The sequence below is a fragment of the Bufo gargarizans genome, chromosome 9 (assembly GCF_014858855.1).
Source record: "Bufo gargarizans isolate SCDJY-AF-19 chromosome 9, ASM1485885v1, whole genome shotgun sequence".
Taxonomy (NCBI): domain Eukaryota; kingdom Metazoa; phylum Chordata; class Amphibia; order Anura; family Bufonidae; genus Bufo; species Bufo gargarizans.
In genome coordinates this window covers 189180801-189201482 of record NC_058088.1, presented here as the reverse complement: position 1 = coordinate 189201482, position 20682 = coordinate 189180801, and the positions used below count along the sequence as shown (strand labels likewise).

At 46.1% G+C, this 20682-nt stretch overlaps 1 protein-coding gene across 1 annotated transcript in view; it reads left to right on the top strand.

Annotated features, from left to right (window-relative positions):
• CYSRT1 (cysteine rich tail 1) overlaps positions 1-20682 on the top strand; it is a 115440-nt gene that overhangs the window by 23191 nt on the left and 71567 nt on the right. The window lies entirely within an intron of this gene.

The window sequence follows — 20682 nt, the reverse complement described above, 5'->3', positions numbered from 1 at the left end:
TCTATGTTGAGTGTTAGGTTAGTATTGTATGGGACAGTTACATGCTAACTACATTGCAGTCTTATGTGGGTTTTCTAAGGCAGTATTGTGTGGGCAGGTTATGGCACTATTACGGTATGTAGACACTATGGGGGTCTTGTATTATAAATACGCCTATATTACTTTTCCCTGCTCACGCTAGGTCTAAAAATGGTGCATGGGCAGGAAAGGGGTCTGATTTACCATATTCTATGCCTGGTTTAGGTATAGAAAATGGTCTAAATGTAAGACAGCAATCTTACTTTAGAAGTGTCGGTGGATCCGCCATGGCCGGCGCCTCTTCATAACTTTGGCGAATCCACCGTGTGCCGTCTAGCGGTTTACCGGTCAGGCGGCGTCCTCTTTTGGCGCCGTTGCCCTGGCAACTATGACGCCTCTGTGGACAAGAGCTGGGATGAAACTTCCAGGTAGGAAAAGGGCAGGCGGTTTCTAATGGTTGCTCACCAAGCACCCGCAGCATTGTGTGGTCTCTGTGTGCCACTGTTTTGTGGGCACTATATGGCAGTATGTGATGCTGCAATTGGGGCGTTATTATTCCATTTCCCTACTTCAAAAGAATAATGTGCTGCCCCCTACATGTATTCTGTCCGAGACCTGGACTTAGTCTAGGTGTGGGAAGAAAACGACCCAAAATCATCCCATTGACCCAAATTTTACTACAAAACCTCCAGATATCTGCAACGTGAAGTTATCGGGTCACGAGAAATTACTGCACGGCAGTGTAGGGTTAATTACCGAGTCTCAGAGCTCGGGAAGTTTAGATATTTCCACATTTTGAAAACTTTTGCTGACCTCAGCGGGGACTCTGTGAGGTTCTCCAGGTCATAGGCAAGGTTTCCTGAAGATCAACAGTGGATCTGTGAGCCCAGGGGACAGCAAGGGGCGTGGCTTGGGGACATTAGGGAGGGGCTTGACTGTTAAAGGGGGTTTCCAGTTTTATACAGTTAAAGCCCAATCCTTGTATATAGCGGGAATGAATTAAAAATGGAGGGTTTACCCAGAATTCCTGAAGGCTCCTCCACTTTTCTTCTTTTGGGGAGATCTTCCCCTTTTTCTGTTTCAAATCTGCACTTTTTATCTTGATCTCTGCTTGCTGTAAATGAATTTGCTTATATCCAGCAGTTGAAAAACTGTACAGACCTAGCGGTGCTCGTAGCTGAGGGTTTGCTACAGTCTACAAAATCCTAAATCTCATTCTTGTTCTGATTGGTTGCAATGTATCAGTCTGAAGTCTACATCGTATGTGGCTAAGAACCTTCCTGTACAGCAAGCAGAGATCTTGAAAATGATTAGGCATTGAAGCCCAGGATATGATAGAACTTTCCGTTGGACCATGGCTAGGTTTGGGCTTACATTAGATTAGGGCACGAGATGCTTTTTAGAAGAACCACAACTTCTCAGAAAACTCCGCAGTTTGCAAAGGGAAACGAGAAAGTCTTGTTACTTCCTGAAAGTGAATTTACAGTAAGTGTTATATGGGAGGAAAGTGGCCCCAGTGCGGTTCACTGCTCGCCCTCAGTCAGGGGCCAGAGCCCCATTTTCATCTGCACTCTCCCCCCCCCAAAAAATAAATTACCGCATCAGGATCAGTCCTTGTAATGGAGGTTTGAACCGTAAAACTGGGATCCGCAAGTTACAGCCAGGAAGCTGCAATAGTGACAAACTGTACTCGAAATGTGCTGCCAGTGGTTGTCACTTCCTCTCTCCACATGTCAGTGACTGGAAACCGACGGGGTGGACGACCGGCAAAGGCGTTAGATGTAACCCCTTAAAGGGGCATTCTTGTTTTGTGATCTTTATGACCTGTCAGGTTAGGTCATCAATATCAGATTGGCGGGGGTCCGAATCTCGGCATTTTTTTGAAGGGGCTGTGGCGCTAGAGCGGAGTTCTCGTCAATGTTCCTGTAGCGGTGCTGCAGGGTAATTACACCTGAAGGGGACACTGCGCCAGCACTAAAGTGTAGACGGCGCCGCAGCCTCTTCACACAGCTGATCAGCAAGGATATAATTGGTGTCAGTGCGTCAGGTATTCATTCTGTGGGATAGTCTCAAATCCTGACCGGCAGGTGGGGCCCCGAGGATCGGAGCTGAGGAACACTGACCTAGGACGTACATTTTTGTCATGGGTCATTAAGGGGTGGACGCAAGGTAAAACCGTTATACGGGGTTATGTCTGTGTAGTGCGGCCGAGCATAACACATGGAGGCGTAGGATGCCGAAGAGGATCCTCGCGTGGTGCTCCACCGCCTCCGGCCGGCACTACACTACGGGCTCATGCACACGAGCGTATTTTCTTTCCGTGTCCGTTCAGTTTTTGTTTTTTTTACGGACCGTATGCGGAACCATTCATTTCAATTGGTCCACAGAAAAAAAAAAAACGGAAGTTACTCCGTGTGCATTCAGTTTCCGTATGTCTGTCTGTATTTCCGTTCTGCAAAAAAAATAGAACATGCCCTATTATTAGTATAGGACGGTTCTATTAGGGGCCGGCTGTTCCGTTCCGCAAAATACGGAATGCACACGGACGTCATCCGTATTCTTTTCGGATCAAAATACATACGGTCGTGTACATGAGCCCGTAGCCTTGTGCAGTCCTTTAAAGGGGTATTCCACAGGATAGGGAATAACAATCAGATCAGTGGGGGTCTCAGCGGTAGGATCATGAGAAAGTGGGTCCCATACCCCCTGCAGGCCCCTTATCGCTCCCCTAAAATGACCGGAGGGGCTGATCGCATATTTCTCTTAACTTCTATGGGAGTTCCGTAGATAGGTGAGCGGTGTACTTGTCTGTCTCCGGAACTCCCATAGAAGTGAATAGAGCGGCCGCGTTAATGTGCGATCAGTCCCTCCGGTCATTTTAGGGGAGCAGTAAGGGGCCCCCCACCGATCTGATAGCTTGTACCTACCGGAATACCCTTTTAATGCAAATTGATGTCCTGGAATTGATTATGACCCTAATTTCAGGGCATGAAGAAGACATTTTCTTTCTTTTACTTGCACATGTTGGATCTGTGTATGAGGAGAATATGGGGGAAGTGATTTCCTTTCCCGTTCTGGGTGACATCTTTGTGAAGATACATTCCCTTTCAGTACGGGGATAAAGGGGATGTGAATAATCTTTAATTAGGGGCCCCTATTATAGCTGATTTCAGGGAGTTTTTTTTCTTGGATCAGCTGAGAACTGCGGGGGGGACCTGATGGCAAGTCCGTTCCCCTGCAGCGTCACCTCTGGAAAAACCGGAGCATTACACGGCTGTGGACGTGCCGGGTCCTCCAGGAGCGTTGCTTCTGTAGCCTCCCTCCACAGAACAGGGAACCCCCTCTATTAAAGGGGTTGATGGGATAGTGGTAGGATATGCCATTAATGTCTGATAGGCGTGGGTTCCAAATCTGGGACCTGCCCTTATCTCAAGAAATGGGGTCATGAAGAGAGTGGACAGCAAACCGTGCACCAAGCGGACATTTATGGCATCGATGTGAGATAATACCCCTTTAATATTTGGAGTTGGGGCATCAGGGAATTATTAAACTCTGCTTCATCATCTGCTTCAGGTTGAGGCTGATCGCACCCCTTCAGTGGGGTCCAAGGGCTGAACCTCAGCGTCCCTGAGCCCCAACACAAAAGTCCTGAATTTTATTTTTTTCATCACTCCCTCCGTCCAGCACGACCCCCACGCACTGCCAGGAGGTATAAGGGCAACTATCCATGTTTTGGGGGAGTATTGGGGCTGGTGACGTTCATTGAGGATGCACAATTAGATTTGCGTCTCCGTTTTTGTTTTTCTAGGAAATAAAGAAAATTCGATTAAGGAAACAATAGAGTAATCTGTGATCTACTCGCCTTCGAGCTGCGGCCGGTGACATATGGGGACGATGATGTGATGACATCATCTGTAGGAAATCCCCACTCCACAGCACTGACCACAAGAATAAAAGCCCAAAATCTTCCATCTCATGATTAACCATATCATGGCTGGGCGGCAGATAGTGGCCTCTTGTATGTGGAAGACTATAGAGCAGTGCAGCATTATCCTCCAACTGCTCTGCCTGGGTGTCAGTCTTTACTGTAGATATGGAATTCGGTTCCTTGACGCTAAAGATCAAGGTGAGCAGTGCTACGTTAGTGGGGATATGATATTAAAGGGATAGTCTCCTGTCTATATACCCTACTCCGTAAAAAATCATGAGGCCCAATGTTTCCCTCGACGCCATTTAATACTGCATTTCCCCTCCAAGCCGATATAGCCGGCGGCGTCAGACCCAGGACCTGCTAGCTTGATTTCAAAAACTGGTTGTCGAGATGAGACCACCCCTTTAAATAGTGGTCATGGGGGACAGGGAGTCTTAAGACATTTATTAAGACCGTTGATTTAGACGCCGGTTCGTTAGATAGATTTGCGTCATTTTCCACGACAATAATTGGCATGGAAAATGATAAATGAGACTGGCCGCCCTCTTCCCCGCCCGTGACTTTTTTCAGGAGTCGTAAAAGTGGCAAAACATCGCAAATAACCATTGCGACAAAATCTGCGACATTAATACTGCAAAAGTGGCGTATAATTCATAATAAGTGTCTGACTATGTCCGTAAAATGCTGACCACGGGTCTGAAAAAAAGATGCGGGTGGGACATGGACCACATCAGTGTTTTGCGGACTGTAAAAGGGATACGGTCGTGTGCAGGAGGCCTAAGTAACAATTTATATGCGCCAAAGTCAATAGAGACAGACCATGCCGCGTCTATGGATCCTGCGGTGAGAGGTGATCAGTGCTCCATTGTTGTGACTGAACCACTAGGGGGCGATCACTGCACATACTTTTATAAGGCTCCCGTTAAAGGGACTTTAAAATTACTAAAAGCAGAGAATGTGGTAAAAAAAAAAAAAAAAAAAACATAAAAACCTTATACTCACCTGTTCCCCCTACAGGATAGGTGACAGATGTACCATCGCCGGGACCCCCACTAGAACAGAGGTCCCCGATTGCTCTGTGAGAATGGAGCGGTGGTGCGCATGATGAGTGCAGCGTTCGTATACCTCCGTCAGTCCCATAGAAGTGAATGCAGTGCTGGGCATGCGTGCTACCCCGCTCCATTTACACAGGCAACTCAGGGACTGCTGCTCTTGTGACGGGTGGGGGTCCCGACACCCCCCCCATCTTCCCCTAGTGAGCATACTGTTATCACCTACTTTATAATTAGAGATGTATACATCTATATACAGTGAGCGCCCCCTAGTGGTGGCTGCAGGGAACCATTATTTTGTCATTTAACTCTATGGGCTGTGTGAAGGGCAGCAGGGGATTTGGAGCTAATCTCTCTCTAAGGAAGAAAGCCCCCACGGTTTCCCTTTCCCCCGACAGCAGGGGGCAGTATCTCATGAATCATACACCGTATCAACAGTTTGGAGATACTTTCGCTAAAATTCATGTTCTTTATTATTATTTTTTATCATTTTGCAAAAAACAAAATAATTAATTTAGTATTTAATGAATAATGAAGTAACCAATGAACCGGTAAATGAATACGACCGTGGGAAAATGATCCCCGACGCAGCGCGTTGTGATTAGGAATGACGCGTTTTGGTGACAATTTCGCTTCGATGACAACTCTACACTAATGTTTTGGGGTGTCCCCCGTTATCCTTTGCTCGGCAGAAGACGCCGGGGCGTGCAAAGGTCGCTAATTAGTCCGGCTGTGACGTCTTTGTGCTGTTAATTGTCTGGCATTTGACGAGGACATCGCAGGCACGTTCCACGACGGATTTCATCAGCGCATAAATATTTCAGCAGAGAAAGACAGATCTCGGGTTCATGTCAGGAGGGAGATTGGGCGGTCGCTAGGCAACCGCCGTCCCGTTCACCGCGGTGGAAACTGCACATTTATCACTGCGGCGCCATTTTATTCGCCGGGGAGCAGAGACGTCAGGGAAAGTATGGCTCACCGGGGAAATGGAAAGTGCCGCAGTGCCGGGACATGGGGTGGTCGGTCCGGGCGAGCCGCAGAAGAAAAACCGAAAGTGAGCTTGTTTCTGGGAAAGCTGGGTGACGACTACTACAACTCCCAGGTCATAGTATCGCCCTGTATGCGCTCTTCATTATTATAGGGAAGTGGGTGGGAGCTGATTGTCACCCAGCTTTCCCAGAAACAGATATAACTATCAAACAGTGATGGGAGGAGGGGGATGTAGACAAGTGGGAGATCATAGAGTGACAGCAGAAGGAGCAGAGCCCCACAGCAGCGCAGAGTATTTCAGGAAAGGTGTGTGCCCAGCTTGTAGGGGGTACTGATCTGCCTACTGATGTAAAGATGGGGGCACAGGACAGGAGGTGAAATGGAATTGGGAACGAGTGAGGGGTTGCAAAACTGGTAGTGGAAGGAGCAGGGTCCCAGAGCCGCGCAGAGTATTTCAGGAAAAGCATGTGCCCAGCTTGTAGGGGGTTCTGATCTGCCTACTGATGTGAGGATGGGGGGACAGGAGGTGAGGAGGAAATAGAGACAAATGAGGGATTGTAACACTGGTAGTGGAAGGAGCAGGGTCCCAGAGCAGCGCAGAGTATTTCAGGAGAGGAGTAATACTTAGCTTGTCGGAGATAATGAGGACAGGGCTGCACATGACAGGAGGTGAGGAGGGAATGTAGATAAGGGAGGGGTTGAAAAACTGGTATTGGAAGGAGCAGGATCCCAGAGCAGCACAGAGCATTTCAGGATTTTTTTTAACATTTGACTTTTTACCAATAATTAGTTTGCAACCTTTTGAGCTTTGCTTGTTAACCTCATGTGAAGTGTATGGGAATTGACCACAGCAGCTCAGAGTATTTCAGTGGCGTTCATTTTGAGGGAGGCAGGCCAGTGGACGGCGTAGGGCCGGCAGCAGCACAGAGTATTTCAGTCCTCCCTTACTGAAGTGTTCAGCTCTCCTTCCCAGCAGCACTCATCAGTCAGGATAAATTATACATGATGTCACTTACGGCCCTCGCTCGCTAAGTGGTTTGGCAAACGGTGAGAGAGGAAAAAGTCTCTTGTAAGCGTTTGATCTTTGTCCTCAAAATGAGCCGCTTTAACAAACCGACAGATAGAAAAGGCCGAGTCCTGTCATCTCGCTGCCGTATCATCTGCGGGAAGAGGGCCAAGAGGCATCCCGAGCCGCGAGACGAGATATTAATGCCTGGAGGTCACAAGACGTCAGGGACAGCTGAAGGTTACAAGCCTAGGGGGTCAGCCTGAAGACCAGTGCGAGGGGGGGAGGAGGGCATGAAGCTGCAGGAGCCGTCATCCTGAAGTCACTGCCATAGGGAGCAGGCAGGGAGAAGATGGCAGCTGCCTCTTTTGCAAACCCCCCCAGTATCAGATCTGCGGGGGTGTGACACACGGGGGCCCCTCCTTTAGAAGAGGCTTTGAGCACTGCAGCCTCTTCCTTGTCCAGTGACCTCACCGCACATCGGTCACATGGCCTATTTGCAGCTCAGCCCTATTTTAAAGGGTTCTCCGGGAATTAAGAAAATTAAAATAATTAAATGTTACTTTATTATAAATATATTCCCAAATATCTTTAATCAGTTATAATGGCTTGTTTTGCCGGGGGAGCAATCATTAGGAGAAATAAAATGGCTGCCGCCCTATTCGTACACACAGAACCTGTCCCACAGCAGGACAACTTACTTCAGAGCACTGAGCTAAAGAGCTGCCTCATCCTCCTCTCTGCTCTGCTTGTCAGGGGTTATGATCCTGAATACGGGTGATATGATCTTCAGTTGAATCTCTGTAGGAATGGAGTTCATGAGGAGACATTGAGTACAGAGAGGAGGTGGGGATGTGGATAATGAGCAGCAGCACATGTCTGCTGTCTCCATTACCACAGTCCTGTCCATCCTCTGTACTTCATGTCTCCTCATGAACTCCATTCCTACAGAGATTCAGCTGTAGAATCAGGATCATAATCCCTGACGAGCAGAGAGGAGGAAGAGGCAGCTCTTTAGCTCAGTGTTGTGAAGTATGATAGGACAGGTTTTGTGTGTACTAATAATTTTATTTCTCCTAATGATTGCTCCCCAGACAAAACAAGCCATTATAACTAATGAAAGGTATTTGAGAATATATTTATAATAACGTAATATTTAAGTATTTTCATTTTCTTAGTTCCTGGAGAGCCACTTTAAGTCAATGAGCTGCAATACCAAGCACTGCCACTATATGATATGCGGCGCTGTGCTTGGAAAGTTGACAGGAGCTTGCATCGCTCACCAGAGCTTCGGTGGGCACAGGGGTGCCCTGAAACAGCTAATCGGCAGGGGTTCCGGGACTTGGACCCCCGCGGATGTGATAATGATAACCTATCCTTAGGATAAGTCATAATTATGTTTTCCAGGAAACCCCCTTTAAGTCCTGCATATTAATATCTCGTTATATCTTTATAGGGGTCGGAGCTCAACTTTTCTGATACACAGCTCCAAATGCCCTGCATAGACCTAAAGCATGTCTATTTACAGTCACCTCTAGGGGGAGCTAATGAGCTTACCGTATACTTAGTAATGCAGTCCAGAGTAAGCTCCAGAGCTCCCCCTAGTGGCGGCTGCCGGTGTACAGAATGGTATGATTTAGAGTGGTTGTCTGGGTTTTACCTAGGACAGGTCATCAATATCAGATCGGCAGCAGTCTGTCTTCCGCCACTCCTGGCGCCGTACGTCGTGTAGTGGTCAGGGCTGGTTAAAATATAATGTGGTAAAGCGTGGTCGAATTCACGTGTCCGGGGGTCGGCTCAGCTCACATCAACCAGATTACTGTAAGGTTATTTCATTATCCCGGTGCCACCTCTTTTAGGGTGAGATTGACTTCTTTTGGGTGCTTGTAATGGAGGGAAACGTCTTTTAGATCTATCATTATTGGATTAGATCTAAGAAGAACCTGGTGATAACAAGTGGAGATAACTGGAAGATTCCGGCTTTTGGGGATTATAATGCTTTACAGGGAGAATACACTGCACCAGGATAGTATACAGTTCCATACGAGGGAGAACAAGCTGCGTTGTGAGGGCATACAGTACCATGCGGGGGAGAATACAGTCTACAGGGCCTGAGAGAGCGTATGGGACAACCTGAGAGTAAAGATTATAAGCGAGGGGCAGGCATTCCACTTGCTAATTATCCAGGAACCCTGTGAAATGGTACTTCTACAGTACCCCTTGTGGCCAGTAGATGGCAGGCAATCAGAATGATTCATAGGTTGTATGGGATTTAACCCATTTCAGTAAGGACCCCACTGCATGTAATGATACCGAGCCCCCGGACAACCCAATGTTGGGTCAGTGTGGCCCTAAGGCCCTCAATACACAGACCATAACTGAGCCTGTGAAGGTGGAATTTACTTAATAATAATAATAATAATAATATTATTTATTATTAAAGCGCCATTCATTCCATAGCGCTGCACATATGATAAGTGGTGCACATACATAATCCAGACAATTGCACTAATCATAAACAAGACGAGTTACAGACTGGTACAGAAGGAGAGAGGGCCCTGCCCGTGAGGGCTTACCATCTACATGGTATGGGAGAAGGACACAGTATGTGCGGGTGAAGCTGGTCATGGCGGTATAGAGGCAGCAGGGTCACTGGTTGGAGGCTTGTCTGAAGAGGTGGGTTTTCAGGTTTCTTTTGAAGAATTCCACTGTCGGTGAGAGTCTGATATGTTGGGGTAGCGAGTTCCAGAGTATGGAGGATGCACGTGAGAAATCTTGGAGGCGATTGTGGGAAGAGGCGATAAGAGGAGAGGAGAGAAGGAGGTCTTGTGAGGATCGGAGAGTGCGTGTGGGGATGTATCGGGAAAGTAGCTCAGAGATGTAGGGAGGGGACAGGTTATGGACGGCCTTGTATGTATTTGTTAGTACTTTTAACTGAATTCGCTGGGCAATGGGGAGCCAGGGAAGGGATTGGCAGAGGGGAGAGGCAGAGGAGTAACAGGGTGAGAGGTGGATCAGTCGGGCAGCAGAGTTGAGGATAGATTGGAGGGGTGCGAGAGTGCTAGATGGAAGGCCACAGAGGAGAATGTTGCAGTAGTCTAGGCGGGTGATGATGAGGGCATGTACAAGCATTTTCGCAGATTCAAAGTTGAGGAAAGCGCGGATGTGGGAGATGTTTTTAACCACTTAAGGACCACAGGTTTATACCCCCCTAGTGACCAGGCCCTTTTTTACAAATCGGCACTCCACAACTTTAGCGGTTTATTGCTCGGTCATGCAACTTACCACCCAAATGAATTTTACCTCCTTTTCTTCTCACTAATGGAGCTTTCATTTGGTGGTATTTTATTGCCGCTGACATTTTTACTTTTTTTGTTATTAATCGAAATTTAACGATTTTTTTTGCAAAAAAATGACATTTTTCACTTTCAGCTGTAAAATTTTGCAAAAAAAACGACATCCATATATACATTTTTCGCCAAATTTATTGTTCTACATGTCTTTGATAAAAAAAAAAATGTTTGGGCAAAAAAAAATGGTTTGGGTAAAAGTTATAGCATTTGCAAACTATGGTACAAAAATGTGAATTTCCGCTTTTTGAAACAGCTCTGACTTTCTGAGCACCTGTCATGTTTCCTGAGGTTCTACAATGCCCAAACAGTAGAAAAACCCCACAAATGACCCCATTTTGGAAAGTAGACACCCTAAGGTATTCGCTGATGGGCATAGTGAGTTCATAGAACTTTTTATTTTTTGTCACAAGTTAGCGGAAAATGATGATGATTTTATTTTTATTTTTTTTTCTTACAAAGTCTCATATTCCACTAACTTGCGACAAAAAATAAAAAATTCTAAAAACTTGCCATGCCCCTCACGGAATACCTTGGGGTGTCTTCTTTCCAAAATGGGGTCACTTGTGGGGTAGTTATACTGCCCTGGCAATTTAGGGGCCCAAATGTGTGAGAAGAACTTTGCAATCAAAATGTGTAAAAAATGACCGGTGAAATCCAAAAGGTGCACTTTGGAATATGTGCCCCTTTGCCCACCTTGGCTGCAAAAAAGTGTCACACATCTGGTATCGCCGTACTCAGGAGAAGTTGGGGAATGTGTTTTGGGGTGTCATTTTACATATACCCATGCTGGGTGAGAAAAATATCTTGGTCAAATGCCAACTTTGTATAAAAAAATGGGAAAAGTTGTCTTTTGCCAAGATATTTCTCTCACCCAGCATGGGTATATGTAAAATGACACCCCAAAACACATTCCCCAACTTCTCCTGAGTACGGCGATACCACATGTGTGACACTTTTTTGCTGCCAAGGTGGGCAAAGGGGCACATATTCCAAAGTGCACCTTTCAGATTTTGCAGGCCATTTTTTACACATTTTGATTGCAAGGTACTTCTCACACATTTGGGCCCCTAAATTGCCAGGGCAGTATAACTACGCCACAAGTGACCCCATTTTGGAAAGAAGACACCCCAAGGTATTCCGTGAGGGGCATGGCGAGTTCCTAGAATTTTTTATTTTTTGTCACAAGTTAGCGGAAAATGATGATTTTTTATTTTTTATCTTTTTTCCTTACAAAGTCTCATATTCCACTAACTTGCGACAAAAAATAAAAAATTCTAGGAACTCGCCATGCCCCTCACGGAATACCTTGGGGTGTCTTCTTTCCAAAATGGGGTCACTTGTGGCGTAGTTATACTGCCCTGGCAATTTAGGGGCCCAAATGTGTGAGAAGTACTTTGCAATCAAAATGTGTAAAAAATGGCCGGTGAAATCCGAAAGGTGCACTTTGGAATATGTGCCCCTTTGCCCACCTTGGCATCAAAAAAGTGTCACACATCTGGTATCGCCGTACTCAGGAGAAGTTGGGGAATGTGTTTTGGGGTATCATTTTACATATACCCATGCTGGGTGAGAGAAATATCTTGGCAAAAGACAACTTTTCCCATTTTTTTATACAAAGTTGGCATTTGACCAAGATATTTTTGTCACCCAGCATGGGTATATGTAAAATGACACCCCAAAACACATTCCCCAACTTCTCCTGAGTACGGCGATACCAGATGTGTCACACTTTTTTGCTGCCAAGGTCGCTAATTAGTCCGGCTGTGACGTCTTTGTGCTGTTAATTGTCTGGCATTTGACGAGGACATCGCAGGCACGTTCCACGACGGATTTCATCAGCGCATAAATATTTCAGCAGAGAAAGACAGATCTCGGGTTCATGTCAGGAGGGAGATTGGGCGGTCGCTAGGCAACCGCCGTCCCGTTCACCGCGGTGGAAACTGCACATTTATCACTGCGGCGCCATTTTATTCGCCGGGGAGCAGAGACGTCAGGGAAAGTATGGCTCACCGGGGAAATGGAAAGTGCCGCAGTGCCGGGACATGGGGTGGTCGGTCCGGGCGAGCCGCAGAAGAAAAACCGAAAGTGAGCTTGTTTCTGGGAAAGCTGGGTGACGACTACTACAACTCCCAGGTCATAGTATCGCCCTGTATGCGCTCTTCATTATTATAGGGAAGTGGGTGGGAGCTGATTGTCACCCAGCTTTCCCAGAAACAGATATAACTATCAAACAGTGATGGGAGGAGGGGGATGTAGACAAGTGGGAGATCATAGAGTGACAGCAGAAGGAGCAGAGCCCCACAGCAGCGCAGAGTATTTCAGGAAAGGTGTGTGCCCAGCTTGTAGGGGGTACTGATCTGCCTACTGATGTAAAGATGGGGGCACAGGACAGGAGGTGAAATGGAATTGGGAACGAGTGAGGGGTTGCAAAACTGGTAGTGGAAGGAGCAGGGTCCCAGAGCCGCGCAGAGTATTTCAGGAAAAGCATGTGCCCAGCTTGTAGGGGGTTCTGATCTGCCTACTGATGTGAGGATGGGGGGACAGGAGGTGAGGAGGAAATAGAGACAAATGAGGGATTGTAACACTGGTAGTGGAAGGAGCAGGGTCCCAGAGCAGCGCAGAGTATTTCAGGAGAGGAGTAATACTTAGCTTGTCGGAGATAATGAGGACAGGGCTGCACATGACAGGAGGTGAGGAGGGAATGTAGATAAGGGAGGGGTTGAAAAACTGGTATTGGAAGGAGCAGGATCCCAGAGCAGCACAGAGCATTTCAGGATTTTTTTTAACATTTGACTTTTTACCAATAATTAGTTTGCAACCTTTTGAGCTTTGCTTGTTAACCTCATGTGAAGTGTATGGGAATTGACCACAGCAGCTCAGAGTATTTCAGTGGCGTTCATTTTGAGGGAGGCAGGCCAGTGGACGGCGTAGGGCCGGCAGCAGCACAGAGTATTTCAGTCCTCCCTTACTGAAGTGTTCAGCTCTCCTTCCCAGCAGCACTCATCAGTCAGGATAAATTATACATGATGTCACTTACGGCCCTCGCTCGCTAAGTGGTTTGGCAAACGGTGAGAGAGGAAAAAGTCTCTTGTAAGCGTTTGATCTTTGTCCTCAAAATGAGCCGCTTTAACAAACCGACAGATAGAAAAGGCCGAGTCCTGTCATCTCGCTGCCGTATCATCTGCGGGAAGAGGGCCAAGAGGCATCCCGAGCCGCGAGACGAGATATTAATGCCTGGAGGTCACAAGACGTCAGGGACAGCTGAAGGTTACAAGCCTAGGGGGTCAGCCTGAAGACCAGTGCGAGGGGGGGAGGAGGGCATGAAGCTGCAGGAGCCGTCATCCTGAAGTCACTGCCATAGGGAGCAGGCAGGGAGAAGATGGCAGCTGCCTCTTTTGCAAACCCCCCCAGTATCAGATCTGCGGGGGTGTGACACACGGGGGCCCCTCCTTTAGAAGAGGCTTTGAGCACTGCAGCCTCTTCCTTGTCCAGTGACCTCACCGCACATCGGTCACATGGCCTATTTGCAGCTCAGCCCTATTTTAAAGGGTTCTCCGGGAATTAAGAAAATTAAAATAATTAAATGTTACTTTATTATAAATATATTCCCAAATATCTTTAATCAGTTATAATGGCTTGTTTTGCCGGGGGAGCAATCATTAGGAGAAATAAAATGGCTGCCGCCCTATTCGTACACACAGAACCTGTCCCACAGCAGGACAACTTACTTCAGAGCACTGAGCTAAAGAGCTGCCTCATCCTCCTCTCTGCTCTGCTTGTCAGGGGTTATGATCCTGAATACGGGTGATATGATCTTCAGTTGAATCTCTGTAGGAATGGAGTTCATGAGGAGACATTGAGTACAGAGAGGAGGTGGGGATGTGGATAATGAGCAGCAGCACATGTCTGCTGTCTCCATTACCACAGTCCTGTCCATCCTCTGTACTTCATGTCTCCTCATGAACTCCATTCCTACAGAGATTCAGCTGTAGAATCAGGATCATAATCCCTGACGAGCAGAGAGGAGGAAGAGGCAGCTCTTTAGCTCAGTGTTGTGAAGTATGATAGGACAGGTTTTGTGTGTACTAATAATTTTATTTCTCCTAATGATTGCTCCCCAGACAAAACAAGCCATTATAACTAATGAAAGGTATTTGAGAATATATTTATAATAACGTAATATTTAAGTATTTTCATTTTCTTAGTTCCTGGAGAGCCACTTTAAGTCAATGAGCTGCAATACCAAGCACTGCCACTATATGATATGCGGCGCTGTGCTTGGAAAGTTGACAGGAGCTTGCATCGCTCACCAGAGCTTCGGTGGGCACAGGGGTGCCCTGAAACAGCTAATCGGCAGGGGTTCCGGGACTTGGACCCCCGCGGATGTGATAATGATAACCTATCCTTAGGATAAGTCATAATTATGTTTTCCAGGAAACCCCCTTTAAGTCCTGCATATTAATATCTCGTTATATCTTTATAGGGGTCGGAGCTCAACTTTTCTGATACACAGCTCCAAATGCCCTGCATAGACCTAAAGCATGTCTATTTACAGTCACCTCTAGGGGGAGCTAATGAGCTTACCGTATACTTAGTAATGCAGTCCAGAGTAAGCTCCAGAGCTCCCCCTAGTGGCGGCTGCCGGTGTACAGAATGGTATGATTTAGAGTGGTTGTCTGGGTTTTACCTAGGACAGGTCATCAATATCAGATCGGCAGCAGTCTGTCTTCCGCCACTCCTGGCGCCGTACGTCGTGTAGTGGTCAGGGCTGGTTAAAATATAATGTGGTAAAGCGTGGTCGAATTCACGTGTCCGGGGGTCGGCTCAGCTCACATCAACCAGATTACTGTAAGGTTATTTCATTATCCCGGTGCCACCTCTTTTAGGGTGAGATTGACTTCTTTTGGGTGCTTGTAATGGAGGGAAACGTCTTTTAGATCTATCATTATTGGATTAGATCTAAGAAGAACCTGGTGATAACAAGTGGAGATAACTGGAAGATTCCGGCTTTTGGGGATTATAATGCTTTACAGGGAGAATACACTGCACCAGGATAGTATACAGTTCCATACGAGGGAGAACAAGCTGCGTTGTGAGGGCATACAGTACCATGCGGGGGAGAATACAGTCTACAGGGCCTGAGAGAGCGTATGGGACAACCTGAGAGTAAAGATTATAAGCGAGGGGCAGGCATTCCACTTGCTAATTATCCAGGAACCCTGTGAAATGGTACTTCTACAGTACCCCTTGTGGCCAGTAGATGGCAGGCAATCAGAATGATTCATAGGTTGTATGGGATTTAACCCATTTCAGTAAGGACCCCACTGCATGTAATGATACCGAGCCCCCGGACAACCCAATGTTGGGTCAGTGTGGCCCTAAGGCCCTCAATACACAGACCATAACTGAGCCTGTGAAGGTGGAATTTACTTAATAATAATAATAATAATAATATTATTTATTATTAAAGCGCCATTCATTCCATAGCGCTGCACATATGATAAGTGGTGCACATACATAATCCAGACAATTGCACTAATCATAAACAAGACGAGTTACAGACTGGTACAGAAGGAGAGAGGGCCCTGCCCGTGAGGGCTTACCATCTACATGGTATGGGAGAAGGACACAGTATGTGCGGGTGAAGCTGGTCATGGCGGTATAGAGGCAGCAGGGTCACTGGTTGGAGGCTTGTCTGAAGAGGTGGGTTTTCAGGTTTCTTTTGAAGAATTCCACTGTCGGTGAGAGTCTGATATGTTGGGGTAGCGAGTTCCAGAGTATGGAGGATGCACGTGAGAAATCTTGGAGGCGATTGTGGGAAGAGGCGATAAGAGGAGAGGAGAGAAGGAGGTCTTGTGAGGATCGGAGAGTGCGTGTGGGGATGTATCGGGAAAGTAGCTCAGAGATGTAGGGAGGGGACAGGTTATGGACGGCCTTGTATGTATTTGTTAGTACTTTTAACTGAATTCGCTGGGCAATGGGGAGCCAGGGAAGGGATTGGCAGAGGGGAGAGGCAGAGGAGTAACAGGGTGAGAGGTGGATCAGTCGGGCAGCAGAGTTGAGGATAGATTGGAGGGGTGCGAGAGTGCTAGATGGAAGGCCACAGAGGAGAATGTTGCAGTAGTCTAGGCGGGTGATGATGAGGGCATGTACAAGCATTTTCGCAGATTCAAAGTTGAGGAAAGCGCGGATGTGGGAGATGTTTTTAACCACTTAAGGACCACAGGTTTATACCCCCCTAGTGACCAGGCCCTTTTTTACAAATCGGCACTCCACAACTTTAGCGGTTTATTGCTCGGTCATGCAACTTACCACCCAAATGAATTTTACCTCCTTTTCTTCTCACTAATGGAGCTTTCATTTGGTGGTATTTTATTGCCGCTGACATTTTTACTTTTTTTGTTATTAATCGAAATTTAACGATTTTTTTGCAAAAAAATGACATTTTTCACTTTCAGCTGTAAAATTTTGCAAAAAAAAACGACATCCATATATACATTTTTCGCCAAATTTATTGTTCTACATGTCTTTGATAAAAAAAAAAATGTTTGGGCAAAAAAAAAATGGTTTGGGTAAAAGTTATAGCATTTGCAAACTATGGTACAAAAATGTGAATTTCCGCTTTTTGAAACAGCTCTGACTTTCTGAGCACCTGTCATGTTTCCTGAGGTTCTACAATGCCCAAACAGTAGAAAAACCCCACAAATGACCCCATTTTGGAAAGTAGACACCCTAAGGTATTCGCTGATGGGCATAGTGAGTTCATAGAACTTTTTATTTTTTGTCACAAGTTAGCGGAAAATGATGATGATTTTATTTTTATTTTTTTTTCTTACAAAGTCTCATATTCCACTAACTTGCGACAAAAAATAAAAAATTCTAAAAACTTGCCATGCCCCTCACGGAATACCTTGGGGTGTCTTCTTTCCAAAATGGGGTCACTTGTGGGGTAGTTATACTGCCCTGGCAATTTAGGGGCCCAAATGTGTGAGAAGAACTTTGCAATCAAAATGTGTAAAAAATGACCGGTGAAATCCAAAAGGTGCACTTTGGAATATGTGCCCCTTTGCCCACCTTGGCTGCAAAAAAGTGTCACACATCTGGTATCGCCGTACTCAGGAGAAGTTGGGGAATGTGTTTTGGGGTGTCATTTTACATATACCCATGCTGGGTGAGAAAAATATCTTGGTCAAATGCCAACTTTGTATAAAAAAATGGGAAAAGTTGTCTTTTGCCAAGATATTTCTCTCACCCAGCATGGGTATATGTAAAATGACACCCCAAAACACATTCCCCAACTTCTCCTGAGTACGGCGATACCACATGTGTGACACTTTTTTGCTGCCAAGGTGGGCAAAGGGGCACATATTCCAAAGTGCACCTTTCAGATTTTGCAGGCCATTTTTTACACATTTTGATTGCAAGGTACTTCTCACACATTTGGGCCCCTAAATTGCCAGGGCAGTATAACTACGCCACAAGTGACCCCATTTTGGAAAGAAGACACCCCAAGGTATTCCGTGAGGGGCATGGCGAGTTCCTAGAATTTTTTATTTTTTGTCACAAGTTAGCGGAAAATGATGATTTTTTATTTTTTATCTTTTTTCCTTACAAAGTCTCATATTCCACTAACTTGCGACAAAAAATAAAAAATTCTAGGAACTCGCCATGCCCCTCACGGAATACCTTGGGGTGTCTTCTTTCCAAAATGGGGTCACTTGTGGCGTAGTTATACTGCCCTGGCAATTTAGGGGCCCAAATGTGTGAGAAGTACTTTGCAATCAAAATGTGTAAAAAATGGCCGGTGAAATCCGAAAGGTGCACTTTGGAATATGTGCCCCTTTGCCCACCTTGGCATCAAAAAAGTGTCACACATCTGGTATCGCCGTACTCAGGAGAAGTTGGGGAATGTGTTTTGGGGTATCATTTTACATATACCCATGCTGGGTGAGAGAAATATCTTGGCAAAAGACAACTTTTCCCATTTTTTTATACAAAGTTGGCATTTGACCAAGATATTTTTGTCACCCAGCATGGGTATATGTAAAATGACACCCCAAAACACATTCCCCAACTTCTCCTGAGTACGGCGATACCAGATGTGTCACACTTTTTTGCTGCCAAGGTGGGCAAAGGGGCACATATTCCAAAGTGCACCTTTCGGATTTTGCAGGGCATTTTTTACACATTTTGATTGCAAAGTTCTTCTCACACATTTGGGCCCCTAAATTGCCAGGGCAGTATAACTACCCCACAAGTGACCCCATTTTGGAAAGAAGACACCCCAAGGTATTCCGTTAGGGGCATGGCGAGTTCCTAGAATTTTTTATTTTTTGTCGCAAGTTAGTGGAATATGAGACTTTGTAAGGAAAAAAGAAAAAAAAAGAAAAATCATCATTTTCCGCTAACTTGTGACAAAAAATAAAAAATTCTAGGAACTCGCCGTGCCCCTCACGGAATACCTTGGGGTGTCTTCTTTCCAAAATGGGGTCACTTGTGGCGTAGTTATACTGCCCTGGCAATTTAGGGGCCCAAATGTGTAAGAAGTACCTTGCAATCAAAATCTGTAAAAAATGGCCGGTGAAATCCGAAAGGTGCACTTTGCAATATGTGCCCCTTTGCCCACCTTGGCAGCAAAAAAGTGTCACACATGTGGTATCGCCGTACTCAGGAGAAGTTGGGGAATGTGTTTTGGGGTGTCATTTTACATATACCCATGCTGGGTGAGAGAAATATCTTGGCAAAAGACAACTTTTCCCATTTTTTTATACAAAGTTGGCATTTGACCAAGATATTTTTCTCACCCAGCATGGGTATATGTAAAATGACACCCCAAAACACATTCCCCAACTTCTCCTGAGTACGGCGATACCAGATGTGTGACACTTTTTTGCAGCCTAGATGCGCAAAGGTGCCCAAATTCCTTTTAGGAGGGCATTTTTAGACATTTGGATCCCAGACTTCTTCTCACACTTTCGGGCCCCTAAAAAGCCAGGGCAGTATAAATACCCCACATGTGACCCCACTTTGGAAAGAAGACACCCCAAGGTATTCAATGAGGGGCATGGCGAGTTCCTAGAATTTTTTTTTTTTTGCATAAGTTAGCGGATATTGATTTTTTTTTGTTTTTTTCCTCACAAAGTCTCACTTTCCGCTAACTTAGGACAAAAATTTCAATCTTTCATGGACTCAATATGCCCCTCACGGAATACCTTGGGGTGTCTTCTTTCCGAAATGGGGTCACATGTGGGGTATTTATACTGCCCTGGCTTTTTAGGGGCCCTAAAGCGTGAGAAGAAGTCTGGAATATAAATGTCTAAAAATGTTTACGCATTTGGATTCCGTGAGGGGTATGGTGAGTTCATGTGAGATTTTATTTTTTGACACAAGTTAGTGGAATATGAGACTTTGTAAGAAAAAACAAAAACAAAAAAAAAATTTCCGCTAACTTGTGCCAAAAAAAATGTCTGAATGGAGCCTTACCAGGGGGGGGGGGGGGTGATCAATGACAGGGGGGTGATCAATGACAGGGGGGTGATCACCCATATAGACTCCCTGATCACCCCCCTGTCACTGATCACCCCCCCTGTAAGGCTCCATTCAGACATCCGCATGATTTTTTACGGATCCATGGATACATGTATCGGATCCACAGAACGCATGCGGACGTCTGAATGGAGCCTTACAGGGGGGTTATCAATGACAGGGGGTGATCAGGGTAATCAGGGTGATCACCCCCCTGTCACTGATCACCCCCCCTGTAAGGCTCCATTCAGACATCCGCATGATTTTTTACGGATCCATGGATACATGTATCGGATCCACAGAACGCATGCGAACGTCTGAATGGAGCCTTACAGGGGGGTTATCAATGACAGGGGGTGATCAGGGTAATCAGGGTGATCACCCCCCTGTCACTGATCACCCCCCCTGTAAGGCTCCATTCAGACATCCGCATGTGTTTTGTGGATCCGATCCATGTATCCATGGATCCGTAAAAAATCATGCGGATGTCTGAATGGAGCCTTACAGGGGGGGTGATCAATGACAGGGGGTGATCAGGGAGTGTATATGGGTGATCACCCGCCTGTCATTGATCACCCCCCTGTCATTGATCACCCCCCTGTAAGGCTCCATTCAGACATCCGCATGATTTTTTACGGATCCATGGATCGGATCCACAAAACGCATGCTGACGTCTGAATGGAGCCTTACAGGGGGGTTATCAATGACAGGGGGTGATCAGGGTAATCAGGGTGATCACCCCCCTGTCACTAATCACCCCCCCTGTAAGGCTCCATTCAGACATCCGCATGATTTTTTACGGATCCA